Below are 10,000 nucleotides of genomic sequence, written 5' to 3' on the forward strand. Positions count from 1 at the left end.
ATGTAGAACAGCTATACCTTCCCTCAAGCTCTCTTACGCATCTCAACACATCTTCTTCACGTTTCAGATCATCTTATCAGTTCTGTGTTCATGCACTTATCCATTCAGCCTCAACATTACCAAAACGGATTCAACCTGAGAACCGATTTTATCGGCAAAATAACCGCATTTTCACAGATCAAGCTATTTTTAGACCAGTTTTAAAATAAGAATTGGCTACTACGAGGGACCATTCTCACTCAATTCCATTCCCTATTTATACAGTTCATTTTAGGGGGTTATTTGCATTAAAACAATGGATATACAATTCACTGAACCATGATACAGTCCCAATAGTAAATAACTTGTACTGCTGTTATGTATTGAAGCCCTCGAAACGTATTTCATTATGGGATGGGGGGAAATAGGAAATGGGTCGTAATTTCTCATGTAAGACTTGTGATAAGCTGGAAAGGTCTGACTGGTTTCGCGCGAAAAGTAATCTAAAAATAGCTCGGTCTGAAAAAACGCCGTTCTACAAATACAATCAAGTTGCACGGTCTTTGTCAGGCGCTCCTGACGTTAACTACGTTGTAGGTGCAGGCCATTGTCAGAGAGCGCTTTCACATGACGTCACAGCGGTCATGTTGGTGTTCCAAAACAAAGAAATGGCGGCCATGATGGTGTACCAAATGAATCCTCCGGGAATTGAACTCTATTTTTATGCAAGATAGTTTTATGCAAATACTTCCTTTTGTTTCAGGAACCCAATATGGCTGCTGGTCACGTGAGTGAAAACGCTCTATTTTCCCTTCACATGATTTTTTTTAAATTGACAGTTATGATGGATTTGGGGAGTATAGGCCTTTTGCATGACCGTCACGTGACCTTGTGAATCATAAGAAAATGGTCGTGGTACAAAGTAGATGCCAGAAATGGAAATTAAGAGAGTGACGAAATTAGTAAAACTATCAATTTTCAGGCCACTGACTTTAAAGTGCATGATTTTAGAGCGGTTTGAAAGTCTGAAAAATGTAAAAGAACTGCTTGTGTTCTGGATGGCAAAGCTTGCCATCCAGTAACTGTTCGCAGGCTTGCTCCGGCGAACATATCTCTTTGACGAAAGAAACATATTAAGTGAGGACAAAGGTAAACGCAAGATACGAACTGATCGCCTGGAACTAAAGCCAAATGACTCAATAAATGGGAGGAAAGCAGGATTCAGCCCTGTTATCATGATTCCTTTAATCTCAAGCTAAACGTTAATGTCTGCCGTGAAAGATAACATTAGGGATGGTGATCTACGACGGCGACTTCGACGACAACATCACCTCAGAATATAATTTTGCCCCAATGTCGTAAGTCTTTCGCCGTTATTCCATCTCTCGCTTACGTCGTACAATGTGGACGAAGTATCCTAAAAATAAATCAGTTGTACGAGCGGTTTCAGAGTAAAAATCTGAATGAAAGGGTCACATCTGTATGCTCGCGTTGTCGTCAAACCCCAAATTTGGTCAGGATTTGACGTCAGTCGTTGTTATAGAGAGTACCGCAAAAATATTTGCTAACTGAAATACGTGCAGCACGAGCAGAACGATTATTTTTCCTCTTTAAACCAATCGGATGTTATTGTTTTGCGGCATTGTTGTTGCCTTAGCCCTCGTCGTTACTTATAAACTCCTTTATTATCTTTCCAAATGACTTTTAGCCAATACATTGAACAAATATAACAGTTAAATTCCCTGATAAATTTAAAATTTGCTTGACTGACAAAAAATTGATCAAGGCCAAAGTTTGTGTTATCTGCTGAAGCCGAAGGCTGAGGCGGATAACACAAACTGAGGCCTTGATAATAATCGCTAACATGCGAAAACCGAATTCAATAATTGTTTTATTATGCATATTCCTGAGCTGAGCTCCGCCATGACAAAACTGATCGAGCTGCTGGTTAGTGTGTTAGGTGACGTCACTTCTGCATGCATAAAACTATTGTCTGTAGGTATGACGTCAATTCTACATATATAAAATCTATTGTCTGTAGGTATGACGTAAGAGAAACAGAGCAAGAAAGAATTAGCTGCGTGCTTATAGCCAATCAAAATCGAGCTTGTGACACCAATGTATAATAAATATATATTACTGAGGCTAAAAGGCGACAGCTGCAACTTTAGTACTTATAACAATTTCCGTGACCGACAGGTTTAAAATACAGGTCACTTTTCACGTCAGGTCTGTCGTTATAAAACCTTTGCTAATGCTAAGCTTTGGGCTCATTTTGCCTAAAACGATGTTCCGGCCCAAGGTTAACCAATTGAAAAGTTTTGGGTTGTTTACTACGGGTAAAACAATGACCTGTAAAAAATGACCTGTGTTTTAAACCTGCCGAATTTCAACAGCGGACCGGCACTCTCTAACAGGGCAAAATGATTTTTTTTTCCAGTTACTGTCTTCCACGATCAATCACTACATGAAGCTAACCGGCATATTCGCCTTTTGGCGCTGATCTTTGCCTGTCAACATTTAGCACCATAAATTGAACAGGATCTTGCCCAGGTAAGGTGGAAGAGGGTAGTTTTACTTCGCCATTTCGTTTTATTCCTAAGAACATATCATAATGTTCTTTCATGTAGTACTTGAAAGACGCAAATGACACAAACAGGTTCTCTTCGTGGTTTTGATAAAACAAACAGTCCCTCGATTCATCCATCTGAAAAAAAAAGATCAGGACAGAAGAATTTACTAACGCTGACAGACAAGGATAGAATGATGATGATGCGGGATTAGAACTGTGACGAAGATGAAAATCGGGTTTCTTGCCTAGTGCTTAGGCATGGTGACTAGCCGCTATATTGAAAGCCGCGAACTGTGACGTCTAACTGTTAAGCTTTAAGTCATTGACGGAAGTCCAAAACCTAGAACTCTAGATCTGTAATGGAATGCGGCTCATCCTTTTTTCGTATTATCTATTTTTAGGACAGCTGTAGATAGATTTTTGAGGGAAAAAAGGAAATTTATTGCCCAGAGGAAATAAATGGGCATTTCTGTCATCCGGGATTTTCTGGAGATCATTCACCATTTGTGCAAGCTAGGCAGAGGCTGATTCAACACAGTGACTCAAATCAATTTTCCCTCCCCACCCTCCCTATTTTTACTTTCTTGTGGATGGTGTGTGTCCCCTCACCTTTGCTGGGATCATGTCTTCTATATTTGGGTATTTCCTAGGTTACCATGCTGATTTTCAATAAACGGCCTAGCCCATCAGGGCTTGGCTAAAATATCCCAAACAAATGTGGTATTATTTGTGTCCCAGCAAACGGAGCACGCCCAGAGCAATGCCTTGCCAACAATATCAGTCAGACTCTATGGAGCATGAAGCATAAAGCATAAAGGGGCCATATTGAATTCCTTGCACGATCCATCCCTCGAGCAATCCCTCGTGTTGATACTTGCTTGCAGACCAATCAGAGGCGTTATGGTCATCTGGTCCACCATGAGTGGTCACACTTTGTCGTTCCAAAGAAAGGCCCACGCAAGTAACGCTATTTTTGTTTTCTGTCTTTTCGCACTATAGTATCTTTGTTCTTCTTGAGGACTCTATGGATCCAGGATCTTCTTATCTCACAGCTAGAAAGGTCAAAAGTCCATAACCCAGAAATGTCGATCCATTTGACAGAACTGACCGGCCGAGCATTTGGAAGGACAAACTCCCAACACATTTAAATTAACATACTCCGTGGATAATATACAGTCCTCCATAAGAATGCGAAGGATTATCACGCAAGTGTTCCTTCAAATTGTTCCATTGTCTGGCGCAATTTCTAAGAAAAGGAAAGCGCCCTAAATTTAGAATAAGGTTCCCGCCAAATTATGGCCAATCAGATTGGGCCTGATTACCACAAAGCCTCTGACCGCACAAGGGATTGGTCGTGCTTAATGCAAAATTATGGATCGTGCAAGGAACACAATACCGTTCCCTTTTTTCCCGCAAAAAACCAGAAGTAGCCATCCTAAAATAGATAATACCGCATTACACCGCAGATCGAGACAGTTCTGGAAAGGTCCTTTTCCAACAAAGATCCCATCGAATGGGGCAGATGCAACCGGTGGCATGTGAATTGGTTGCAGGAAACGTATGACTCTTAGCTGATGTATCTGCTCAGTAGGGACTTTCCTTTGGCTAAGATCTTATGTAAACAGCACCTTACAGTAAAAGACGCTGCGAACAACGCAAAAAGGCATACAAAGCAATTTCTGACAAACTCACTAACCCTTGTATGTAGCAATCCTTCAGAGCTCATTGCCAAGAATTTTTTTGTCTTAATGCTCTTCACCCTCACAATACTCGGACCAAATGATTGTAACTCGAACTTGACTGCAAAATATGAGAGAAGTTGTCATTAGAACGATCTAAGCATATTTTTGTGAATAAATAAATCTCTTTCAGGCCCCCGAAAATAATACATATGCCCTAGTTTGTCCTACAGGGTGTACTTTTTAATATATCATTAATAATAATAATAATAATAATAATAATAATAATAATAATAAAGATCATTAATAATAATAATGCTTACTTTTGTCATTATAAACTCAACAGGATATCGCGTTTCCGATAGGTCAATGACGAATGCAAAAATAAGTTATAGAGTGCAATAATGAATTATGGCTTTTGTTGAGTATATAACAAGACGCATATAAGGGCGTATCCGTGGGATGCACAAACAGTTAACACAAATTGTGCAGTTACAGTGAATTACAACTAAACTTCGGGAAATGGCGAGAGATTACCAGAAAGATGAATCTGTAATTTAACTAGAAGTTGTTTGTTGTAAAAACAGAAAATGCAAACAGGATACAGATTATTTAGGTACAAAAAATTATAGAGATACGGGATATTTGGAAGGGGAGGGGGGGGAGGAAACTGACAAGATACGGGATATTTAAAAAAATAGGCACGCATTGCTTGCGTGTGGTAGTGCAGTAACTTGACACAGTTTTTTTTCCCAGAACTGTCAACTGAGCTGCATTTTGTTTTTTCAGATAGATGTCTGCTAAATACCTTCTGAGAAAACATGTGGTAAGTAAAGTACTGATCCCAGAAAGATTGACGAAAATAAAACGAAATCGAGCAACACTGGCTTCACGGCTGACATGTTGATCATTTTCAAGTTCCCTTAAAACTTTCTTTTGCCAAAAGTTTAAGCGTGTGCTCTGACCGTCTGACAGCTTTCCAAGATAAACGTTCGCTGCAGTTAGGCCCTGTCCAGCGGGGTTAGTATTTGGATAGGAGACCTCAAAGTATTCGACTTGCTGTCTGGAACATACGCCCGAAAATTCTATTTTAACACTCAAAAATACGAACTAAGCAAGGCACAGATTTTGTTAGCCTGCTTTATGCAAAACAAATATTGAAGTAAATAAATATTGACATACAGTTTTTGAGAAGAGAAGAGGGTAGTTTTGAGGAAGTGTTGATCGAGAATAAAGCAATTTGCCATCAGCAACAAAATTTGCGAGAAGAAAACATCATAAATTTTGTGCCGCGAATATAACAAGTTACCATCAGCGAAAAACATTTTGGGAAATTTTTGCTACGTTCAATTTTTACTGGGTTGCCAGTATGGCAATCCCAGCCGGAAAATGGGGAATATTTCTCTGTTTTTTTATTATCTTATTTTCTTTATTTTTCATTTTTATTTTTATTTTTTACCGTGTCGGTAAAAGTCTTGCCTGTCACTCCCCTGCTAAGTGGTGTCTTTGTGCATAGAGTCTTCTTTGCGTATTTTGTTAGGTTTGAGGGGGCTAGGGTAATGCCTAGATTTCTCTGGTGCAAACAGGAGAACATTTAATTTGTACTCAACTCTGCACAGTCGACTTCCGGTAACAATTGGAGATTTCACTAATTCTTGTTAACCTTCAATGGCGTCGAAAGTCATTGTAACACTGTAGTGGATCTTTAAACAAAATATACCCTCATGGAGCTCAAGAATGGAACTTCAATTGGATGAACAAGCCAGGCAGTGAAACATAAATATCTGGAATCTTTAAGCGACGAGTAATGGTCTTCGACAACAATTTCATTTTTCGCCGTTGGATATTAAGTGAGGTTTGTTTCTAACATTTTACTAACTTGGTATTATATACAACACTGAAATCAAATGGCAAATTTTTTTATGGATTTAACAAACATGAAGGAATCTAACGCCTTGAATGCATCACAGTGTTTACTAAAGTCGCATCTAAGTTGTTTGGCAATTTACATCTATTTTGTACTCAACTCTGCAAAGGTAAAAAATTAAATTGGAAATGTGACTGTGAAGAATTATTTGAATGAAAGCTTGTTGTCTCTTTTGTTCTTCATTATTTACGGTCAAGGTTCTTTCGAAAAGGGTTTCATGTGAACTGTCAGAAATTTATTTAATTGCATATGCTTTGGGACACGGATTGTGTGTCTTGTTTGTATGCACGCAATTGAAATAGGAAGGGCTCTTTGCCTCTAATAGCAAACATGTTGTTTGTTTTACTTAATTTTTCGCTGGAAAAGGTTTTTGTGAGATTTCCAGCCTTTGTGAATTTTAATATCATGCATGTAATTTTCGAGCTTAACAAATTTGCATATGTCGGTTGAAATGTGATACGGTAGGATTTTTGTGGTAGTGCTCTGTAAGCTTCGCGGGCATAAGTCAGGAAAATAAACGGGTCTGTTGGAAGCGTGCTTGAGTTTCAACAAAATGAGCCCCAAAATCAGCAACAAATTGTGACGCTGATGAATAATAAAGTAGCTGCTATTTCCAAAAGGATGGAGTTACCTGGTGATAAATAAACTCGTCTTGGAGAATAACTTTTTGGCTTTGCAGAAACAATGGTCAACCTCAAGCGTTGGGCGGTTGTGATCTTTGTGTTGAATTCGCACATTTCTTGTCAAACTTTACAATACTTGAAAGAAAAAGAAAACTACCAAAAACAAAAACCCGGTATCTTGCCATCATTTGACACAGATGTTTCACTGTTTCGCGAGTAAAGACGCCGCGGTAACTTGATCACGGCGCCTGCTGAATTCGATGTCACTTTCGATTTTGCGATTTACTTGTGCAGCCAAAAGTACAACAACAGAATTTAACGTAGCAAAAATCTCGCAAAATGTTTTTCGCTGATGGTAACTTTTTATATTCGCGGTTCGGTTGTTTTCATGTCGTAAATTTTGTTGCTGATGGCAAAATATTTTATTCTCGATCGACCATCCTTTAAACTTCCTTCTACTCTTCCTAAAATCTGTGAATCAATATTTAGTTACTTTTGCATCAATATTTATTTTGCATAAAGCATGCTAACAAAATCTGTACCTTGCTTAGTTCGTATTTTTGAGCGTTAAAATAGAATTTTCGGTCCTATGCTTCTGTAACAAAGTGGTATATTTTTTAGGTCATCCTTCCAGATACAAATACCGCCGGACAGGGATTAACTTGAAATTTTGTATTACAAAGCTGTCAGATACTCAGAGTGCACGCTTAAACTTGTGGTGAAAATAGGTTGTGAGGGAACTTGAAAATGATCAACATGCCAGCCTAGAAGCCAATGTTTGTCGATTTGAAAGCGTTTGCCACCCCCTTTCCACCGTGTTGAAACGTGTTGAGACGATGTTAAATCGATGTTGATTTTTTCTAAAGATGACAGGAATTTTTTCTTCCTGAGAAATGATTAATAGGCTGGTAGCCAGGTTTATAACCGCAGAAAAATATCTATTTAGTCGTATAAACGTGTGAGCCAAAGGGCCTCTGATGATCGTAAACACCGTAGGCAAATGTTTCCATTTAAATCTGAAACGATCGCAGACAAGCGCACCACTAATCCTCTGCAAAGCAAGAAGAAAAAGGCGAGCACTTACTTTAAGTCTGATTGGACGTTTTGAAAGGCGAACAATAGTGTGTCGACGATAGGACACAGATCATCTCAGAAACACGTTTCCAATAAAAATTGTGTTAGTCGGAAGCGTCGTAGTGGTCGGGAAAGTAGAACTAGATTCAACTTTCCCGATCATCCAGACCGTGTGCCGCAGATCGCCGCAGACGCCAAGGACAAATATTCTATATATCTGCGACATGGCGCAGACCTATCGGCGATCATGTCGCAGACCAATCGCACATCGATAAACGGAACTGACTTTCACCCGGGTCATACGGTTTTTTTCCGCGTTTGGGACAGTTTGAAAACATATGCATTGCCGCGAACTTTATAACAAAATTGTTGCAGTTTATCTGCCACGATTTAACATGGACTTTTTAGCTGCTTGGATAATTTTCACTACGAGTGTTTCCACCACTGTGAACTGTTGGTTAGGGTATTTCTTCAATATATTAGGGAATTTAAGCACCCGACGTTTTTGAGCTGCGGACGTCAACCGGAAGTGAGGTGTTTTCCCTTTTAACTTGTCTTGTCACTACCACTTTATTTTGCTCAAGTATCATTCCTCCATGAGAGATGATTAGGCTAAAAATCTGAGAGACACTACTGTCCTGGCGTGCGAAATGTTCATTTCCGGTTGCCGTCCGCGGCTCAAAAACGTCGCGTGCTTAAATTCCCTAATATTAAGGGGTGCATGAACTACCTAGGGGCTTGAGTATCGCACTTCTGCGAGGGAAATAGCGGACTCGAAACCCGTGCCGACCAATTTAATAGTACCCTCCCGCGCAAAAACTCTGAAAGCTTCGTCATGCGTCCCTCTTCCACGAGCGTCTGCTGAAACGAGCCACAAAGTCGTTTCCCTTTGTCGAGTAATTCTTCTGAATTAAACAAAACATTAAAAAATCGCAACTTAGTTTTCACATATGTCGAAATCTTTTAGTCATCGGGTGCAAGTAGACGTTCGGCAACACTACTTTAATTTTGCTGATTGGTACACATGTACATTATATCGGCTAGTCCGTGTCCACTGATTTTGCTGATAGCATCTTTCTTCTCTTGTAATTTATTCATGCAATTTGTCGCTCCACTTTTCTTTCAAAAAATTATATCTGTATGAAAAATTAAGAAGCGGAAGCGGCCTGTGTAGGTCTGTTGGAAGCGTGCTTGAATTTCAACAAATGAGCCCCAAAATCGGCAAGAATTTGTGACGCGCCAGTTAGATTTTAACTGCTCAAACAAAGTGCAAATGAAACGCTTGAGAGAACTACTTGCGAGCAAGATTCGGGTTTAACCTGAAGATGCAAGCAAACTGCTCCTTTGGGAGCAACCAATTCTAACCGGGAAGTTCTCCCGAACAGTGTGGTATTTTCTTGCACGTAGTGGAGAAATCAGTGTTGAAGTGATCGGTCGTAAACGACATTGTAAGCAGCTGTGTGGAGGAATGGAGATTCCATGCCAGTTGGATTTTAACAGCTCAAACAAAGTGCAAATGAAATGCTTGGAAGAACTACTTGCGAGCAAGATCCGGGTTTAGAACCTGAAGATGCAAGAAAACGGCTCCTTTGGGAGCCACCATTTCTAACCACCGAAAGCAGTGATCAACAACAGGTTTCAATATGTTTCATCTTTAGTTACTAAAGGTTTTCGGTTCCATTTGTGACCCCCACAAGCCAGTTTACTCCCTCTGAAAGCAATGGCCTCATGGATAAGCCGCACCCGCGTTTTTGGCCCAAAACTTAAGCAAAAAGGTGCGTTTTATACACAAGTCTTTACGGTACTAAACCCAGAAAGATTCAAGAAAATAAACGGGAGTCAAGAAACATTGGCTTCAAGGCTGACATGTTGATCATTTTCAAGTTCCCTTACCATTTCTTTTTTACTGGGTTGCCACTATGGCAAACCCAGTCGGAATCTGTCTTTTTTTTTTTAATTTTTTTCCGTGTCGGTAAAAGTCTTGCCTGTCACTCCCCTGCTAAGTGGTTTCTTTGTGCATAGAGCCTTCTACGCGTATTTTCCTAGGAACGAGAGGGTAGTGGGAAATGCGTAGATTTCTCTGGTGGACACAGTAGAACGATTAACTTAACCGGCAATGGCGTCGAAAGTCATGTAAGGCGAATGG

The 10,000-nt window shown here is 39.8% G+C and overlaps 1 long non-coding RNA gene across 1 annotated transcript in view; it reads left to right on the forward strand.

The window, feature by feature from the left end:
* The first annotated feature begins 2,385 nt into the window (after positions 1–2,385).
* Positions 2,386–10,000, forward strand: part of LOC138050770 (uncharacterized) — a 10,816-nt gene continuing 3,201 nt past the window's right edge. The window contains exons 1-2 of the long non-coding RNA XR_011132698.1: positions 2,386–2,532; positions 5,020–5,056. This is a non-coding gene — a long non-coding RNA (uncharacterized lncRNA). The remainder of the gene's footprint in view (positions 2,533–5,019; positions 5,057–10,000) is intronic.

This window comes from Montipora capricornis, chromosome 6 (genome assembly GCF_036669925.1).
Source record: "Montipora capricornis isolate CH-2021 chromosome 6, ASM3666992v2, whole genome shotgun sequence".
Taxonomy (NCBI): domain Eukaryota; kingdom Metazoa; phylum Cnidaria; class Anthozoa; order Scleractinia; family Acroporidae; genus Montipora; species Montipora capricornis.